This window comes from Pseudorca crassidens, chromosome 5, assembly GCF_039906515.1.
Source record: "Pseudorca crassidens isolate mPseCra1 chromosome 5, mPseCra1.hap1, whole genome shotgun sequence".
NCBI classification, from domain to species: domain Eukaryota; kingdom Metazoa; phylum Chordata; class Mammalia; order Artiodactyla; family Delphinidae; genus Pseudorca; species Pseudorca crassidens.
This window is the reverse complement of record NC_090300.1, coordinates 31,884,116-31,905,442: the sequence shown is the minus strand read 5'-3', so window position 1 is coordinate 31,905,442 and position 21,327 is coordinate 31,884,116.

Genomic DNA, 21,327 nt, shown 5'->3' with positions numbered 1-21,327 from the left:
TTGACAGTTGGATATTGTGCAAAAACACAATCCTTGACCCTTATGTGACACTATATACAAAAATTAACATGAAATGGATCATAGACTTAAATGTAAGAGCCAACTAAAAGACTTCTAGAAGAAAATATAGAATAAAACCTTAACGATCTTGGGTTAGGCAAAGATTTCTTAAATAGGACACAAAAATTATGAATCATAAAAGAAAAAATGATTAAATTGAACTTCATTAAAAGACAGTGTCTTCGGGGCTTCTCTGGTGGCGCAGTGGTTGAGAGTCCACCTACTGATGCAGGGGACACGGGTTCGTGTCCCAGTCTGGGAAGATCCCACATGCCGCGGAGCGGCTGGGCCCGTGAGCCATGGCTGCTGAGCTTGTGCGTCCGGAGCCTGTGCTCCGCAATGGGAGAGGCCACAACAGTGAGAGGCCCGTGTACTGCAAAAAAAAAAAAAAAAAAAGACAGTGCCTTCAAAAGACACTGTTAAGAAAATGAAACAGCAAGCCCCAGACTAGTAGAAAATGTTTGCAAAACATATATCTGACAATGGACTTGTATCTAGAATACATGAAACATTTCTTACAACTCAATAATGAGAAGACAAGCAACCCAATTTAAAAAATGGACAGAAGTCTTGAACAAATACTTTAATAAAGAACATATATAGATGTCAAATAAACACATGAAAAGGTGCTCAATGCTAGTCAAAAACTCCGTGAGATACTACCACACACCCACTAGATGACTAAAATTAAAAAGACAATACCAAGAGTTAGCAAGAATATGGAGCAACTGAAACTTTCATACACTGCTGGTGTGAATGTAAAATCATAAGGCCACTTGGGAAAACAGTTTGTCAGTTTCTTATAAAGTAAAACACACACTTAATATAATTCCTAGAAATTCTACTCCAATGTATTTACCCAAGAGAAATAAAAGCATAAGTCCTCACACTGCTTGTATGTGAATGTTCATAGCAGCTTTATTCATAGTAGCCAAAAACTGGGAGCAGTCCAAATGCCCATCAGCTGGTGAATGGATGAAAGGCTGTGGTATGTCCATACAATGCAATGCTGTGCAGCAATTTTAAAACCAGGGATGAACATGCAAAACGTGAGTGAATCTCAAAAACATGGTAAGTGAACGAAGGCAGACACATAATTACACAATTCCACTTACATGGTGTTCTGTCAACTTTAAACAGGGATGTTCTGGGAAAAGTAATTTAGGGGTGATGTGGAGGTTACTTGACTTGTGGAGAACACCATGGTGGTGTACCTGCCAGGAGGTTGGCTATAACCTTGATATGACCTGCTGGGAGCCTGGGGGGATTAGAGAGAAGGTATGAACATCAAGGGCATTATACAGAGACTTGGCTTCTCACCCTGGCTCTACTAGAGATGGGCTGTGTGCCATTGAGCAAGTCACTTAACCTCTCTGGGCCTCAGTTTTCTCATCAGTAAAATAGGGGTAAACTGGAGTTATAGGTAAAGTGTCTCATACCCAGAACAGAGGTGGGGCTTTTTGAAGATTAACTCTTTTCCCTGTGTATTTCTTCGCCTTGCACCTCATTGACATGTACCTTGCCCCTTCCCTCTGCTTCTCTTTGGTAAGAAATATAAGCATAAACCTGGGCCAAAATGTGTCTCCTGGCCAGCTTTTTCTCAGCACCAGCCCTCAGTTGGGTCTTTCTTCAGCACACCTTGGTCACTAACATCCTGTGTGACTTGGACAAGTCAACTTCCTTCTTTGGGCATCTTCTCCAAAATGAAAGGCTTGGGCTAGATGATTGCTCTGGGCTCCACTTATCAGCTCCTTCACTCCAAGATTACAGTCTAGGAGTGAAGAAATGGCAGGACTCAAGAAGCAGGTGCATATGAAAGTCCAAGGGAAGAGACAGATCCTCTGGGACCTTGGGCCTGGGCCTGTGGTCCAGCTGTGAATGGAAAGGGAACCTTCGTGTCGGTCTAGAGCTAGAGAAGAAGGATGGTGAATTCAGAGTGGTCTCTGTTTCCCCTCTGGCACAACACCCCACCCTGCAAAATGTTGTGTGTTGGATGGGGGCACTGTCCTTTCTTGGAGGAAAGTCACTCAGGGTCCCTGAGTGTCTAAAGCGGAGGCGCTGACCTGCTCTCTTCCCCAGCACAGCAGACCCATCAGTGGCTTCCAAAGAACAATGGTACTTGGCAGCAGCCCGCCTTCTTGAATTTCTAGTTTTCCTGTTCTTTCCTTCAGACTAAAAGCAGTGAAAACAACAGCAACAAACAATCTAGCTTCTCAGCCACCTACTTTTGATTGGGGGCTACCCATTTTGGCATGTCTTTCTGTAACCCAGCAGGACCCTATGGGTCTTTCCCCGGACAGGCCTTCCCTCATATCCTCTGCTTTAGTTCCTCTCTGAAGTACCTAGATAACAGTATTTGATGCCCATTTCCTGAGTTGTTTTACGTATGTGAACTCTGCCCCCCCAAATGGAAGATGTTAACTACTTGATGACCATGAGCGCATAGTCCCAGGCCTCCTGGAGCCTACGGACTGATAAGGTTAACCCCTGTGACACTGCCTGGTTACCTCACCTTCAGCCAATTGGAGAATTGTGCCTGAGCTGATCACTTACCCTGGGACCCACCCCTCCCTCACCTGGCTTTTAAAAATGCTTTGCTGAAACCCTTTCTGGGAGCTTGGGGCTTTTTAGGGCATGAGCCACCCATCTCCTTGTATGGCCCTGCAATAAACCTTTCTATGCTCCAAACTCCGACGTTTTGCTGTATTTGGCTTCACTATGCGTCGGGCCCACGAACTCGCGCTAACATATCCTGAGCGGGGGCTGCAGTGTGGACTTGGCTCCTTGCTCATCTGTATTCTTCGTGATGAGTAAGACATCTCCTATGGGAACAAACTACCATCTAGGGAGTGCTTCAGATCCTGGCCTCACCAGACGGAAAGGGTCTGCCTTCCCAGGTTTCCTCCCGCCCTGCCTGTCCAGCTCCAGCACTGCGTGGTCTCTGTGGTGAAAAATGAAATGCCGGCTCATCTGGGGCACCTGGCTGCTCTGTGACAGTTTCTGTTCTGCAGGCTTTTATGTGTTGGTGTATTCTCAGGGTAGGGGTATGATGGCTGCGGAGATTCTAGATGTCACACCCAGACTTTGTCAACACTGCAAGAAAGAAATCCATTTTTGTGGCTCTTTCTTTAGGAACCAGGAATCTTTTTCTGCAAGGTCCTGGAAGGGTTCCCTTCAGGTCCCCTTGGCGGGTCCTAAACTACATGCCCACTTCTAAACCTGTAACCAACAAGGTGGTGAAGAACCGTATTGGCTTATACCAATCTTGGGGAGTTGTTATGGGTTGAACTGTGTCCCCATTTCCCATCTCCCAAATTTCCATGTTGAAGTCTTAACCTGCAGTACTTCTGAAGGTGACCTTATTTGGAAATAGGGTCATTGTAGATGTATTAGTTAAGATGAGGTCATACTGGAGTAGGGTGGACCCCTACACCAATATGCTTGTTATCCTTATAAAAAGGGAAGCTTGGACACAGGGAGACCTGCACACAGGGAGAACAGTATGGGTAGATGAAGGCAGCTATTGGGGTGATGCAGCAGAAGCCAAGGGACACCAAACATTGCCATCAAACACTAGGAACTAGGGGAGAGGCTGGGAGTAGATTCTTCCTCACAGCTGTTCGAAGGAACCAGCCCTTCCGACACATTGATCTTGGCCTTCTAGCCTCCAGAACTATAAGACAATACATTTCTTTTGCTTAAGTCACTCACTTTTGGTACTTTATTATGGCAGCCCTTGCAAACTAATACAGAGGCAGACTAGACGTTGGGGAGCGAATCATCATGTTCACTACATTTACCATCAGGTAAAGAATGTTATACTAATATCGCTACTATGATGTACACTTAAAATATGAGACAAGCAGGATCATGAGATAGAAACTGCCCAGGCTTTGGAATCCGAAGGTCTGGGTTCAAGCTGTATCCCTGACTAGTTATGTGACTTTGTGCAAATCAACTTAAGCCCTCTGAACCAGTAAACTGTAAAGGCCACTACTGAACTTGAGATAAGATACCAATTATTAGCATGGAGAGATTCAAAGATATTCCCCTTTCCCAGCCCACCAAAGAGAACCCACTCCCCTTAATTTCTACCTGGTTCCATTCTAGCCCTACCTCAATACTTTCCCACCCCTCGTCCACACCAGGAGAGTAAAGAGTTGAGAGAAAAAATGGAGGAGGTGAGAAAAAAAAAGTTGTGAAGGCTAGAGGTAGAGAGTCATAAGTTTGAGGGCATTTTGGCTGATGAAGGTCTTCAGAGAGGGTGGAGTAGAAGAGAATTAGGAAGGAGAGAAAACATTTCCAAGGAGATTTGCTGGGGGTTATGGGTTGGATTCACCTTTGTGTTTTTCAAAACGTTCCAATAGAGAATATAATTCCTGAGCTCTAGAGAGAGAATGAAGTTGGATCACAAACTCACTTTCCTGGGATACTTAATGAAAGAATCACAAAATTAAAACCAACCTCCCCCTCCCACCCACCCCACCCCACAAATAAAAACCAGCAGCAGCCAATCAAGGAAAGGGGTACAACTTCATGCCAAAAAGTCCAAAGAGTGGCGGTCAAGGAACAAAGCAAAGAAGTCTGGCTTGACTTGCCATGACTTGTAAACTTTCCAGAAGAATGTGAGTGAACAAAATTCTGAGAATTCACACAACTATGCCCGCATCTGGAGCAAGAGTGACAAAGGCAGGGCTGCCAGCTTAAATATAGAATATCTAGTGAAGTGTGAATTTCAGATAAACAATGAATAATTCTTTGTTCATTGCAATATAATTTTAAATTATACTTATAAATATTATAATATAATATTTATTCCATGCAATACTTGGGACTTATGGATCCTAAAAAATTATTTTTTTTCTTTATCTGAAGTTCAAATTTAACTGGGAGTCCTGGTATTATTATTATTATTATTATTATTATTATTAAATCTGGCAACACTAGACCGAGGTAATGAGCAGATACTCTGTAGAAAATTAAAAAACAAAACATAAGCACCGGGGCTTACCTGGTGGCTCAGTGGTTGAGAGTCTGCCTGCCGATGCAGGGGACACGGGTTCGTGCCCCGGTCCGGGAAGATCCCACATGCCGCAGAGCGGCTGGGCCTGTGAGCCATGGCCGCTGAGCCTGCGCGTCCGGAGCCTGTGCTCCGCAATGGAGAGGCCACAACAGTGAGAGGCCCGCATACAGGAAAAAAACCAAAAAAAAAACATAAGCACCAAGTAGAAGCCCCTAACTACCCTAGAAAGGTCTCATTAGCAATAAGACTTAACATTCCTTAGGCTCCTTTCTGAAGGGGGGTTATAAGGGACCATTCTAAAGCCTTAGGGGAGCTGCCTATAGCTTAAATAAAATCCCAGGAGAGGAAGCCAAAATCCTCCAGGTTTATACATGAGTCCTCTTCCTTACTGCACCCTCAGGATATAAAAAATTGGAGAGACTTGCATTACCCCAGTTTCTAGAGCTTGGAGAAGACAAACAGCCTTTGGGTACATTGGAACAGAGTCCACAAAGGAAGTTTTGTCAGAGGTACCTACATTATAATGACCAAAGCAAAAAGAAATATGTAAATATGAAAGCAAGCAACACATAGAAGTCAAAGGATAGATGAAGAACATTGATTAGAAGAAAATCTCAAGGAATAAAAGAAAATTCCCTCTAGCCATTTTGAGGCAGTTGTTTTTGTCCAGTTGGCCGTTCACCAGATTTTTATAGCAATGAAAGAAAAAGAAAAGAAAGAAATGGCCTTAGATCTTTGATTAGCCCTCTACTTCTGGGAATTCATGCTTAAGGAGAAAATGAAACAAACAAAAACAATATACGTTCAGGGATATTTCTACTGTTGTCTACAATCATAAGCAAAAATGATTTATATAGTCAAAACTTGGTTGGGTAAAGGATGGAAAATCATACAAGGAATACCTTGTAGTGTTGAGATTGAAGATTGGGATTTTAAGATTTCTGAGTGAAAATAATTAGGATATGAAGCAACATGTAAAGGAAGACCCCACCCCCTTTCATTTCTGGCTGTACCGTGTGGCTTGTGGGATCTTAGTTCTCTGATCAGGGATTGAACCCAGGCCCTTAGCAGTGAGAGCATGGAGTCTTAACCACTGGACCACCAGGGAATTCCCAAGGAAGACCCTTTGGATGCTGATCTGCATACTTGTAGTTGTGTACTTATGTTTGGAAAAGTGCCCAAGAGAGTGTTTGCTAAGATGTTATCAATGGCTGTCTCGGGATGATGGGATTTCTCATTTTTCACTCTCATTTCTCATTCTCTGCATTTCTCTGTATTGAGTTGACTTTTTTCTTCTACGTCATATATATATTGATTTTATTTTTGTTAAAAAAAAAAAGAAGCTTGTACCCCCTTCTGCCTTTCTTGGGCTCAGGGGACTTGCAAGGTCGCTGAAGCCATCTGGGATGAGATGGACCAGACAGAATGAAACCAGGTCACGTTTGCTTTGTAATGAGTGGCCGAACACCTTGCCTGGTCTTAGGACAGTTCTATAGCCCTGAGCCTTTGGGAAGTTTCAGCAACAGCTGCTTGACCTAAAGCTACCGATGACCAGCTGGGCAGGCAGCTGTTGGGACGTCGGACTTGTGGCAGATGACCTGTTTTGGAAAGCAGAATGGGGTGGTGAAAGATTAAGAACCCAGCAACTTTTTGGGAAGGCAATCTTGGGCAATTATTTCTCCTCTCTAGCTCAGTTTCTCTGTCCATAAAATACAGTTAATGGAGCCTATGTTATAGGGTCATAGTAGGAATCAGATAAAATAACATACTAGAAAGATACTCCATAAATGTCAGTTTCCCTCTTTAAAGTCTTTCCATTGTGCTGTTAAAATTAGATTTTTAAAATTTTATTGATGATTGGACCTTGGGTTGAGGGCAAATTTACAAGGAAATATTTGTGGAGGATAAATGCCCTCCCTGTCCCCTGGTCCGTATCCACACATCTAGCCTTCAACACAATTTAGGATTTCACTACTGGCGGGAGACTTATAACTCAAATATTTGTTTCCAGAACTTGATTTCCCTGTGCATTATCTTATTTGATATGTGGGAAACAAGAGGATTCTACTGTAACTTCTATGAATAGAGCATAATTAAACATTTGTCAGGAAATCAGAACAACGGGAAAGCTTTGCACTGAAAAGGCTCACAGTCAACGTTGAGAGGTCAGAATGGCGTTTGTCATCTGAGATGAGTAGGGTTTCCATTTCTCCCACGGGGTGACGGGCTCTTGCTTCCCAGCTCTTCATCTCTGGATTTCAGCTCAATCAAACAGCAGAGTCAGCCTGCTGCCCTGGGCGGAAACACAAGTTGAGCACATTCGGTTCCTTCTAGCTTATTCAGAACAGCAATTTGGATTTTAAAAAATAATTAAGATGAGTGAACCAGCCCTCCATGTTGTTTTTGGAGGGACAGCCTGTCCCAGGGTATGGTGAAAACATTCTCTCTGAAGTCAGCTAACACAGAAACCCAGCAAAATGGAGCTGTTCACAGGATCAGAGTTTTGGAAACAACATTTAAAACAAAGACTATTTTATGGCAATTAGTATATCAAAGCAGTGAACTCAAAGAGCTGAGTTCCAGTTCAGGCACCAAGCCTATAGCCATGAACCCAGGATTCATCACAGCAAACAGCACGCCTGCACATCGTCCAAGCAATTTCTCCCTCAGAGGACAACATCTGCTTTTTTCACTGAGGTCAGTGTTTAGAAAAGTGGATATACAAGTGAACCTAGGTGTGTGCTTAGGCCAGGGGCTTCAGAATTTAAAAATGCATGAAGGTCCAGGTGATAACTTTCCCAAGTCAGAGTTCCTCCACTAGGTAAATTCCATCTCTGTCAGGTGGGTGTGCCTCTGCATGGGGCTTGACAATATCTTGACCCTCATCAACCTTCTCTGGATGGGAGGGTATCAACATCCTCGGTGTGGGAGGAGGGGATGAGGTGACGTCTTGGGGTGAACACGATTAGGAAATGATGAAGCTGATGAATCAGCCGTGAATCAACCACCACCAAATGGTCAATCATTGAGACCAAGCTCTTCAAAATTTCCGTCATTGGTAACCATGGGATTAAGTAACTTGGCCCGTATTGTGAGGGATTGTGTGTGTGTGTGTGCGTATGTGTGTGTGCCTTCACACACATTAAGTGGACTAAGAGAACAGAAATAAAAGATTCCAAACAATTAATTGCCCAATTAGCTGTCCTTGCAATCATGGGAATGTGACATTTAGTTAAAAACGCAATGATTTTTTAAATTAAATTGCCCATTTTGAAAGCATCTTCCTGGCTCAGTCGCTGTGTCAACTGGTTCTTACAGTGGTGCCCTTGCTTTTGAGAGGCAGGCTCAATAGTTTCCCTTACAACCAGGCCTAGTCTGCTTTCTTAACTAACAAGGTTGAAACCAGGGCGGGAAAGTGCTGCGACTGGGAGCTGGGAGCTCAGCTAGACTCCCTTTTCAGTGATTTCTCCGGCTTGAGGGCGGCCCGCCTGGCCTCTGCATTGGAGGAAATACTGCAGGCAGAGGCAGGGCAGGGACAGAGTCCGGCTGATCAGGGACGTTTTGCAATCAGCTAAAGGTCTCTTTTTTCAAAGCATGGTGGTGAATAAGCAAAAATGAAAGACAAGTGAATATAAATAAAATCTCAGGGGCTTCCCTGGTGGCACAGTGGTTGAGAATCTGCCTGCTAATGCAGGGGACACGGGTTCGAGCCCTGGTCTGGGAGGATCCCAGACCAGTTGCTCCCATGCTGCGGAGCAGCTAGGCCCGTGAGCCACGACTACTGAGCCTGCGCGTCTGGAGCCTGTGCTCCGCAACAAGAGAGGCCGCGATAGTGAGAGGCACGCGCACTGCGATGAAGAGTGGCCCCCGCTTGCCACAACTAGAGAAAGCCCTCGCACAGAAATGAAGACCCAACACAGAAAAAAATAAAATAAATTAATAAACTCTTACCCCCAACATCTTTTTTTTTTTTTCGGTAGGCAGTCCTCTCACTATTGTGGCCTCTCCCTTTGCGGAGCACAGGCTCCGGACACGCAGGCTCAGTGGCCATGGCTCATGGGCCCAGCCACTCCACGGTATGTGGGATCTTCCCGGACCGGGGCATGAACCCATGTCCCCTGCATCCGCAGGCAGACTCTCAACCACTGTGCCACTAGGGAAGCCCTACCCCCAACATCTTAAAAAAAAAAAAAGAAAGATCGTGCTTTAAAAAAATAATAATAAAAAAATAAAATAAAATCTCAGGTTCTAGAGATTTAACAACATTACTGATTGAGGACCTGCTGGATTCTTACCAGCATTTCCCACTGGCATCCAGAAATCCAAAAGGGGACAGATCATGAAAACTTTTCTTCCTCCTCTTTGTTTGCAAGTATCTGGTCTTGTGGACTGACCTGCTCACCTACCCAGGGCCCACCTCTAGGACACACAAGAACCTTGGGGTTTTTTGGCATGCTTTCCCCAGCCCCCCACCGTCGGCATCATGCCCACCCACTGCCCACCCATAAAGAGAGCACAACCTGAATACAGTGGGGCCCACTGTTCCCACATGTATCATTTTCACATCCCTGAGCTCAGAGCTGAGGGGAATCAGGATTCTGAAGGGCCTTGAGACCTCCTCCTAGACCGGCCTCTTCTGCCCTGGGTGGCCGCTCAGGTCCCAGAGCCCGGGGAGGGCTCTGCCCCAATGAACAATGAACAAATGCAAGGGTATCCGACACGGTGCTCCTGAGAAAGCCCCGCTGGCCAGCCCTTCTTCTCTCCTGCCCTGTGAGATGTGCTGTTCATGATGTGTGTTATAGGACGGGAACCAGCACTTGCTTAAGAGCCAGCGGGGCTTTTGGATCTGGATTTACTGTGGGCTCTGCTGCTTTGCAGCTGGGGGTGCTTGGACAGTTTACATAAACGTTCTGAACAGCACGGAGCCTCATCTCTAAAATGGGGATCAAAAATGGTTATTGAGCCATTGTGAGGACTCAATAAGTAAATGGTTGGGAGGGGTCTAGCACTGTGCCTGGGATATGGTAAGTATTCAAAAATGGGAACCTTTATTACTGTATATTTATTATTCCTTTCAAAACAATGACTCAGTGTCAAAGCTGGGACTCCAGAGAAGACTGATCAACCTGTCAGCCTTGCACAGACCCTGGGGCCTGAGGCCCAGACACAGGTCCACTGGGCCCACTTCATGATCCACCCTCCACAGGGCCTCCAGTAGGGTCTTTCTAAACATGGAGCTATTAAACATACCTTTCGCACTACTTGAAGCCCTTCGGTGGCTGCCACTGATGACAGGAGAGGGGCAGGGGCTTCTTGTAAGATGGAGGGTCCCTCTGAGTCCTGTGGGGTCTGGGCCCCTGAGCAGAGGCAAGGTGTGCAGGTCCAAATGAGGAGTCTGCCCATAAGGGAAGGGCCTGGGGGTCTGCATGGGTCAGCGTCCAGGGTTCCATCCAGGTCTGGAGAAGAATCAGGAACAGAATGGAAACAGAGATTTGGGACAGGCATTCCAGGACGTAAGGCAAGCTGGGAGGAGGAGAGCACCTGAACGACAGGGGGCCCCGAGAGTGACCATTGATCCTGGGGGTGGGGGGAGATAGTGACCTCGCTCTGTCCCACCACCGTGTGGCTGCTTTGCTTCCTAGGGTGTGAGGAGAAGTGTGGCAGTTTCTAGCAGCACCTGGGACAGCTTCAGTGGCTGGTGTGAGAAAGACACCCTCGCCTCAGGCAGTTAAGATGCTTGGGTAGCCAGTCTCAGAAATGGGCTTGAAAAATAGGGCTATTTGTTTTCGCACAATTCTAGAAGTGCAGGGGTAAGGCGGGCTCCATGTGAAACTGAGCAGGATCCAGTGGGGCTCTTGGGCACAAAAGCCTTTCTGTGTCCTCCTGTTTTCTTGTTTGCAGGAAATAGGCTTCATTCAGCCTCCATGACCTTCCCTGAATTCCAACAGGCAGGTTCAAACAGTTGCTAATCAGAGAACGGAGGGGATGGAGAGGCAGGAGAGTAACAGTTAAAAGAAACAATAGTGCAGTCATGGGGCAGGGTCCTGGCACCCCCTCAAGGGATACACACAACAGTATCTTTGAGCTGTTCTGCAGATGCTGAAACCCCCTGCAGGTGGGAGAAGTTAACTGTATGCTGCTCACAAGCATGTAGACTCCAGACCTACTGGAACCAGAAGGTTGATGAGGCTGACTCCCACTTACCTCCCCACCAGCCAATCAGAAGAATGTCCACGAGCTGATCACATCCTCTCTGAACCATTACTGTAAAACGCCTCACTACCCACTCCAGGTCGGGATGCACAGTTTTGAGGGCATTAGCCCACTGTGGCCCCTTTTGCCTGGCAAAGCAATTTTTTCCGACTTCACCCAAAACTCTGTCTCCGAGATTCAATTTCGTGTCAAGGTACAGAGGCTGAATTTTGACGACACAGGTGAGGGACTACAGGTGGCTCAACGATGCCATTAAGAATGCTGGCCGTCCTTGAGTCTGGGCTCTGCCATCCTTGCTGTGGACATCCTCCTAAGGTGGTTTTCTTCAGAGTCTCCACGTGGCTGCAGGGAAAATGGCAAGTACCTGCCTTCTTGTGAGGGTGGGGGATGAGTACAAGAGCCCCCTCCCCTAACCATGAAATGTAAATCCTTGCAGCCCGACCGGGCAACTTAGGGCACCCCAGAGCCAATAACACGGTTTCCTGTTGGAGCTGGGTGGGTCCCAGAACAAACGTGAGACTGGACTGGAAGGGGGGGCAGGGGAGAATTGTGGATTGGGTAGGCAAGCAACCCCCTAACATGTCCTAGCAGATACATGCCTCACCCTGGCACACAGGAAGCACTCCCAGGATTTTAGGACTGTCATATCCTCTAGCTTCTTTTTTCTTTTTTTTTTTGCGGTACGTGGGCCTCTCACTGTTGTGGCCTCTCCCGTTGCGGAGCACAGGCTCCGGACGCGCAGGCTCAGCGGCCATGGCTCACGGGCCCAGCCGCTCCGCGGCATGTGGGATCTTCCCGGACCGGGGCATGAACCCGTGTCCCCTGCATCGGCAGGCAGACTCTCAACCACTGCGCCACCAGGGAAGCCCCTCCTCTAGCTTCTTGAAGTCTGTTGGGATGCACCCAGGAGGCCTACAAGGCCTGTGCTTGCCCAGCTTCAAGACCAAAAAAGAGCCCAGAGTCAGCAACAGAGACGTCTGTGTTTTAATAGATAGGGGAGCTTACACATCTGAAGTAAGGTCCTGGAGTGACACTCCATCGTGTGAGACAGATGGTGGGCAGGATGTGGTGGCAGTCTTCGCACCCAGGGGCAAGGGGAGGTTGCCAGTTATAGGGGCGTGACATCAGGTGGGTTCATTAGTTAGCAGGGAAACCAGTAGAGGCGCACACCCCTCACCACCCCTTTGAGAAGCTGTCGCTAGCTGGGTCAAGTATGTAAAAAGGTCAGTTATATGTGTAGGGTGTAGGTGAAACAGGCACTGGTTGAGCCGGGGATGTCCAGAGAACAAGAGAACAGCCATCTTGAGTAGCCTGACCATAAGAAGACCCATGGCAACTTTGAGAGGTGGGCAAGGATTAGTCTACCTACTTGCCAGAAGGGGCTCAGAGAGGTAAAGAAAGGACTCAGTGTCACATGGGTGGAGGAGAAACAGTGGGCCTTTCTTTCCCCTCCCTGCCCACTCAGAGCTTCTTCGTGGTCTAGAACCCTATGGAGGCCCAGAGGCCATTGAGTTTTGGTTCTGTAGTTGACTGGTACCCAACAATGCACTCAGAGACAATCCCGCCACATGCACATCCTAGAACTTTGGTGCTAGACTTGTACCAACCCCCAGCCCTTAGCCGCCAACCAGCTGCTCCCCGGCACCCGGCCCTTCCCCTGCGTCCTACCCACAGGCAATGCTTTTTCACGTTTTCCCTTCCTACCTCTATGTACCTTTGTCTCCCGACTCTATGTACCTTTGTCTCCCGACTCCCCACTATCAGTTAATGATGAAGTCCTCCCAGTGTGGGTGTGACAGGCAGGGGACAGGGAGGAGGGAGAGAAGAAGGACATTCCCATACAGAGAGGCTGGGGCAGCTCCCCCGGAGGCTACATGGCAGTGAAGCCCATCCGGGCAGGTTTGAGTGGATCAGTACAGGTCCTGCCCCTGGAATGTTGATGCCATTGAGGCAAACACACTGACTCATCCATTGGAAGATGTGGCTCCTTCCAAGGAGTTTCCCTGTTGATGTTTTGTGCAAAATAAGGAAACGGAAACAGGACTTTGGACAAGCTGGTTTTCAAAGTAGCCAAGGGGCAGAGTCCACTTGTGGGCTGGAGGCGCCTAACCTTTGCTCCTGGAGGGGTGCAGGGAGATGGGTGTGTGTTGCCTTTTTCTCTTTCTTCTTCTTATTCTGATGGGAGAACCAGAGTCAAGGAAGATCCATTCCATCCCCCTGCCCTGGACAAGGGGCCTTCCCTTCCCAGGCGCCAGCAGGAGGCTCTGGGCTCCTCTGGCCTTTCAGACGCCCACCCTCCATGTCAGTGAGTGCCTTGTTCTTTCAGGCCCTTTCTCTCCTTTTCCAAAGGGAGTCTCCCAAACTTGCGTGGCTCCCACTGGGGATTTCTGGGCACCCTGAGGCTTCTACTGCCTTTTGGATTTCCTGGGGCTGGAACAAATGTAGTCCTCAGAGGAGTGGGTGATGGCCTGGAACACGGGTTAGGAGAACTGCAGCTGAGGGCCTGCTCTGCTGTTAGCATCTGCGTGACCTGGGGAAAGTCACTGAACCCCATTGTGCCTCAGTTTCCTCAACTGCCGAGGAAATTTTAACACTTCCTGCCTTTTCTTCCTGTTTTTTAAGAAGATTACACACAATAACAAGGATGAAAATTCTGTGCAAACTTAGAGATGTTTCATGAATGTCAGGTGGCCCTTTCAGTGACCCCAGCGCTGTGCCTTGTGATTTCTCCCTATTTGGAAAGAAGAGCATGGGAGTGGGCAGCATGGCATTCAGCGAGGAGGTTATTCTCCTTAGGTGCCATTGTGATTGGGAAGCGATCTAGAGCGGAAGTTGGGAAAACATGAATTCGAGTCCCAGCTTCCACATCAGTAGGCCATTTTAGCAAGTCCCTTCTCTGGCTTCTAGCAGGGGGAGGGATGTCAGATGACCACCAAGGCTCCTCCTGGCTCCTGTTCTGTGAATTTTATTGAAATCCTTATCTCTACAGCCAGAGTTATAACCAGGTTCCCACCACAGAGCTTTGACTTTTAAAAAAAGAGCTCTATTGAGGTGCAATGGACATACGACAAACTAGGGACCCGACCTCTGGCCAAGGTAGAGCAAAGGGACCAGGGTCCCTTTGGTTATGTGTGAAGGGTATCTTGGAAGGTCTTCTATAGCCTCACCTGTTACAGAAAATGTAGCTGCTTCCCAGCTGACACCTCTGCAATCCTAGAACCTCACCCGGATTAGAGAAAGCGGCACCATATTTTCTAATTATCCCTACAGTTCCGACAAGGCCACTGTTCTTTAAGTCTAAAGGGATTTGAAGTTGTTCTAATCTGGCTGGGCTCACATCACATGGCGCTGGCTTTCAGATTTCCCATTATTGGAAAGTGCATTAACATTCCCTCAAGACCATAATGGGGCTAAGAGGGGCCTCCAGGCCTGTGACAGGGAGAGAAGGAACTCAGAGAGGGAGAGCACTTAAAATAGGAACTAAGTCTTGGAGTTCTCTTTCTGCAAAGAAGTAGGTCTTGTCTAACTCCTCCATGGTCCCTGAGAGAGCCAACAAGATGGAGGGGGTTGGGATGAGTCAAAGGGTGGCAACGTGCCGAAGCTCATCTGTGAAGCTGGGATAAAGCAGATTAATCCTATACTTAGGTTACAAGGAAAAAAGAGTCTTCCAACTGTCTAGATCATCAGCCATGTAATCGATCTCTCTGTGTCTGCTGAAAATAATGTTATAAAAAATAATGATGCAAGAAAAGTCTCCAGGATACCAGCTTCCCATCCTCTGCACTATTGGCATTGGGGCCACAACATTCTTTGTTGTAGGGCCGTCCTGTGCACTGTAGGACGTTTAGCAGCATCTCTGGTCTGTACCCGTTAGATGTCAGTAGCACCCCACCCCTAGCTATGACAACTGTCTCCAGACAAGGCTGAATGTCCCCTGGAGGGCAACATTGTTCCTTTTTGGGTTTTAAAATATGGTCCCATTTTGTTCTTAAAAACAAGTAATTACAGACTATTGTCTTAGATTTGTTGTGCAACTGTTACCTGCCAGGTGCTGGGTTAAGGGCCTTACAGACAAGATCTTGTTTATCAGTGGCTAGTGGATTACAAGGGTCTTTTATTTTCTTCTCTTATTATGGGAAACACATAAAGCAACAGCATCTTCCAATTTCTCTAGTTACTTTGCAGGTTCTCTCTCTGCCTCCTGCCCTGCCCAGCAAGGAGGAGGGGCAGTGCCGGGCAGGGAGAGGAGGTGAGATGCCTGGCCCGGTCACTTCCAAATCAGGAGTGTGCTGTTGGAAGCCTTCTTATCCTGTTTGAGCCTCATGTATAAAAAGAGGATAATGACGCCTGCCTTGCAAGCCTGTGGGGCTTAGAAACAAAATTTGGTAGGAGGGAACATGGCTACTTTGTTTCTCTCTAACCCGTCAGTGCCTGGCCACTGGGTCTGGTTCAGAGTAGATGATTGATAGTGTTCCTGGAATGAATAGGTTGATGAAGAAAAATGTCTGCATCTGTCACAGGCCCTGGCACCGAGGTGTCTGATAAATCCTTCCTGGCTGACCATGTCTGCGATGCAGACAGGCAAAGGGCAGAGGCAGCAGCAGGCACCAGAGGTTGTAGAGAGCAGGATACAAACCAGAACCGCCTCTGCCCTTGCGGGAGTTTGTGATCCAGGAGGATGGGAATGACAATGAATAAGAATTACAAATCACTATACAATTACAAGTGTGAAAGGTGCCACAAAGCGGGTGTTCAGAGTCACTCACGTCTCACACTTGCCCAGACATATGTAAGCACGCCGGCTACAGCCGTGGGCTAGCCTGTGGGATTGTGGTTAGCCAAAGATCTGGGCTCTAGGGAAGTTTTAGAGAGGTTTCCATCCCTTTTTTTTTTTTTTTTTTTGCGGTACGTGGGCCTCTCACTGCTGTGGCCTCTCCCGTTGCGGAGCACAGGCTCCGGACGCACAGGCTCCGCGGCATGTGGGATCTTCCCGGACCGGGGCACGAACCCGTGTCCCCTGCATCAGCAGGCGGACTCCCAACCACTGCGCCACCAGGGAAGCCCCTTCCATCGCTTTTAAAGCTTAAAACAGTGAACTTTAATAAAAGAAAACATTTCCATTGAGCTTTTAAGTACTTAATAGGAGTTAAAAGTAAGGCGAATAAAATAGTCTGTTTTGTTTCAATTCAGTAAGTGCTCCCTTTTATCAACTTCATTGTCCTTTAGGATTGGGATGAGTTTGCCTGCATTTGGAAAAGGTCACATTAGCCCAAAGGCTGACGGATGTCAGGAGTAAGGCAGCCACAGGCACTGGAAATGCCAACAGCAGCCTGGGCTCTGTGAGGCTGCATCCAAACCCCTGCCCTCCCGTGTCTTTACTGTCACCCTCCCAACCCTGCCAAGCCTCAGTTTCCTCTTGTGTAAAGTGGGGATGGTACTGCTGTGCAAGGTTGTGTTGAGGATTAAGAGAGCTACGGTACATATGGAAAGCACCTGGCACACCGCACGGCACAAGGAAGGGTCAGTTCATCATGACCCCTCCCCTCTTCCCTGGCCTGAGTCAGACTGGGAGCTCTTGGAGGGCAGGGCCTGGGGGCCACTCCTCCGAGTGCCCCTCGGTGTCCATTTGCTCTCAGATGCCTTCCCCTCCTTTCCCTGTGCTGTTGCCTACGTTTCCTAGGCTTCCTGGCAACAGGCTTTGGGCTAGTTTCTACTCGTGGGAGCACTGATTGGAGATTGAAAAGTGGAAAGAAAGGAGAAGCCAGGGTGTTTCTCTGTCTTTTCCTCCCTCTTCTGTTTTGGTGGTGTTTTTTGGTCTCCTCGGATGGTCCCTCCTGCTATGGTTCAGCCCCACCTGGCAGCTGGCTTCTGGCTTCTGATAACCATTTTCCTCCTGACGCATCTGTCCCTCAGCTTCCTGCTGTTGCCAAGCTCCCAGCTGTTCCACATCTCCTAGTAGGCTTCCAAGATTTCCCATCTTCTGTGTAAGCAATCCCCTGAACTGAATGCCCTCCATGAGAAATGCCTTCCATGGCTATTTCCCTGACAGGAGCAGACTGACACATCTGTGTCTTCAGCCTCTGACCATGGCAGGAGTTCACTAATCTCTTATTGGTCAAGTGCGTTTTCTATTATAATATTCTAAAAAGGTGGAATCTGACCACATTTTCCAGGCCTTCCCCTTGGCGCTCCTTCATTTTCCATAACCTTAGCAATCAGAAGCATGAGGAACAACTAAAGTAAGGGCCAGTCCCAGAAAATCTATGAACAAATCTTGAAAGTTCTGAAAATTCTATTTCATTTTCTTAAGCCCCAGCTTCTAATAGGATCCATCTATATAACCAGTGTAATCAGTGAGCCAAAATTAAATATCCCCAACTCCTGACCTTCTAATCAATCACAAATCACGAGTGAAAAATGCCAGTGCAAGTGGAAAAATCAGTTCCAGGAAGCCTGCTCTGTCCATCAGCTCTGTCAGGCTCTGCACAGCGGCAGGACCCAAGCCCCCAGCCGGGAGAATGAAAATGAGTCACTTCCAATGACGTCCCGTCAGCAGCAGCATTAGTCTTGAAGGAGACAAAGTGAATGTTGATTTAAGAAAAATAAAACCTGATTTCAAACGATTGGGAAAAAATGGCATTCGTGGTCTCCTGAACATGCCGGGGGCCCGGAGCCTGCAGGGGTGGGACTGGACGTCCAGGAATGGGGACGGCCACCTTGTGCCTGACAGGGGCTGCCTCCTCGGTGGCAGGTCTCCAACTCTGGAGACAGACCCACCTGGGTTCGAATTCTGCCTCTGTGACTTACCAGCTGTGGAGTCCTGGGTGAGTGTTGGACTCAGTCAGAGCCTCAGTTTCCTCCTCTGTGAAGTGGGCTCCTCTATCCTAGTCCTAGAAAGTGCCCCAGTACTGATGAGGTGCCTAACAAAAGGCTCAGTATCCTCTCTTTGAACACCGATTAAGGTGTTCAAGCCTATTGAGCGCCTGTAATTACAACTGCTCTGTGTTGACTTGCCTAGTTATATTTAAAGAAACCTTCCTGTGCTTCGGGAGTGTCTGTGGGGAACAAAACTAGATAAAGCCCCTGGGGTGTGTCTCAGTCACTGCCACTCTGGCTATGGTCTGTGTACTTGGTTAGTCAAGGCATCCCTCCTCCTCCCTCCCCTCCCCTCCCCTCCCTCCCCTCCTCCCCTCCTCCCCCTCCCCTCCCCTCCCCTCCCCTCCTCCTCTCTCCCCTCCCCTCCCCTTCCTTCCCCTCCTCCCCTCCCCTCCCCCCTCCCCCCCTCTGGTGTCATCATCACTTCCTGGCCTCATGAGTGTCTGTGACAGCTGGCCACTCCAGCCCCAGCCCAGCCTCCCACCCCAGCAGGAAGGTAAGATGAAGGGGGTGACACTTGGCTATCGGAGGGTGGCAGTGGGTAATGGGAGAGGCGTGTGGGCTTTGCCATCACTGCTCTGTCACCGCATGTGCAGCAGGCCTAACCCAAACCCATGACCTTCCCTCTGGCCCCACTCCCCGCCCCCCCCCCCCCCCACTGCTAAGCCGCATTGAGGCTCCTCCTTCCCCTCTTCCCCAAACTCACACCATCCTGTTGCCTCACGTCCTCTAGGAGCTTTGTGCAGCCATCACCTAGTGCAGGGGCCCCTCCCAGCACCTCTCACCTCCCTCCCTCCCTCCCTGCAACCACTCCCTGGCCCTGAGGTGGGTCCCTCACAGCCTCTCCTGGGAATGACACTGTAACAGCCTCTGAGCAGGTAATCCTGAGTCCCTCTGCCCGCCTCCATCCGTCCTGCCAACAGTGGCCGAGCATTACTCCTGGTGCATGAATCGGATCACATCACTTGCTGCTCAGAAGCCTGCACCGGCCCCCATGATGCTTCCATGAGGCCCAGCAAGGCCTTTACAACCTCCCTCGGCTGACGAACACCTTCCGCACCCGGCCTCCTCACTGACCCTCACGGCAGGTGCTCCAGTCCCCCCACCCCAGCCCGCTTTGCCTTTTCCGCCCCCTGACTTTGTTCACGTCACTTCCTTCTCCGCTGTGCCCTGTCTCCATCACCCACCGCCATCCTCCAGGGCCCAAGTGCGTCCCCCGTCACACAGCAGCTCCAGAAAGTGTGCCGTCACTTCTGTTACAGGGCTCAGCCACACAGGCAGCGGCCCCGATGCCATATGGCAGGAAAAAAAACGTGTGGGTGGGTCACGTGACCTTTGGCCACCTGCAGAGATAGACCTGGCTTTTGCTTGAGGGTGTTCGTGGGTGACACATGGGTGGGTACACGTTTAAAGTGAATCATGCTTTACCTGAACAACACAGGGTTTGTCGGTGTGCTTGCCAAGCACCTGAGGGCGCTCACCTAGGGAGCTTGTAAGCACACACATGCCTGGACCCTGCCCGCGACCTCAGAGCCAGAATCTCAGAAGGGGTGTGGGGGGCAGGAATCTGTCTTCTTAGTAAGTCTTACTAGTGATCTTCCCATCTGGGGATTGTAGTAAGGATCTCAGTGTTGAAGCTTTTAGAAAGCAAAGAGTTTTAATGAAGGGAATCACTATCTCACTATGTATGTATGTATGTATGTATGTATAGATATGTGGGATTGGGGTGGAGAATGTGTATATATAAGTGTGTATGTGTATACGTAATATACACACACATGTGGTCGTCCCTCAGTATCCGAGGGGATTGGTGCCAGGCTACCCACGGATACCAAAGTCCGTGGATGCTTAAATCCCTTATATGAAATGGCATAATACAGTTGACCCTCTGCATTGGCAGGTTCTGAACCCACGGATTCAACCAAGCGGGGATCTAAATTCAGAACCTGCGGATACAGAGCACTGAGGGTAGGTAATAAGGGTAACTGACTGTTGGTTCGGTTACCTTGCTAAGGTCTTATTCAATCCTGACTACACCTTATGAATCACAGTCCTTATTCCTCATTTTGCAGATGGACAAACAGAGGCTCAGAGGGGGAAAGTAACTGCCAGACTGTCACACAGCTGGAGAGAGGCGGGGCAGGATTTGATCCAAGGGCTGACAGAGAAGGCCATGCTTAAACCACTCAGCGGCACTGCCCAGATGTGCACTGGGATTTTCATGGGACAGATCAGGCCCCCTGGTTTATGTTAACCCCAGTCTCTCTCCTGACACCCCTTGGAGGCTGGGGTCCTGAAGGTCTGGGCGCCTTTCCCACCAAGGTGACCCCTTCCACTCTGTCCCCAGACAGCCTTGTCGGTATCAGGGTGAGACATTCCTGTCATGATTTGGTTTTGAAATAGGCTGAAGGAACAGGAATAGGAGGCAGGGGACTTGCCCTACCTTATCTGCAGTGAGTACAGGACTGGGAGGCCAGCCCTGGCCCCAAATACCTGCCCTTGCTTTAAAATGGGTACCTCCATCTTGACTACTTCTGATGAGTTCAGATGCATCTTAGTTGAGAAAGAAGGGTCAGTAGAATGAATACTGCCACAACCAGTCTTTCATACCATATGTAAAGTAATTCAGTTACTCTTCCTTTGTGGAAAGAAAATATACTGAGAAAATCCCACTTGGGAAAGGGGAGTTTTAAATGATATTGTTTGTTTTCTCTCATTGAATGCAGATGTACAGTGTTTCCAAAACACCCTGTGGACAGGAAACGCTGCAGGATGAAGGGGGTCCTGGGGTTTAAGGCCAGGCTTCTTTGCTACAGGAGTTTTCAGGGCTTTAAACACACTAATGCTCACTGTACACTTCTAAGAAGGCGATATAGTTCTCAGCATTTCCGACGTTCATTTGACCATGAACCATTCTGCAGAATCTTGAGTGGCTAACATTCCCTAGAATATACTTTGCAAAAACTAGGATCAAATATTACTAATAAATATAACCCCTTACATGTGCAGAACACTTTTTAGCTAATCCTCAATGATCTCGTTCAACAGAGTTTTCTTGAGCGACAAAGGAGAGGGTCATTTGAGGCTGTGGTGAGCAAAGGCAAGACTTGGGAGGGGTCATCTGGAGACATGGGGCTCCTCGAGAGTCTCTGGGG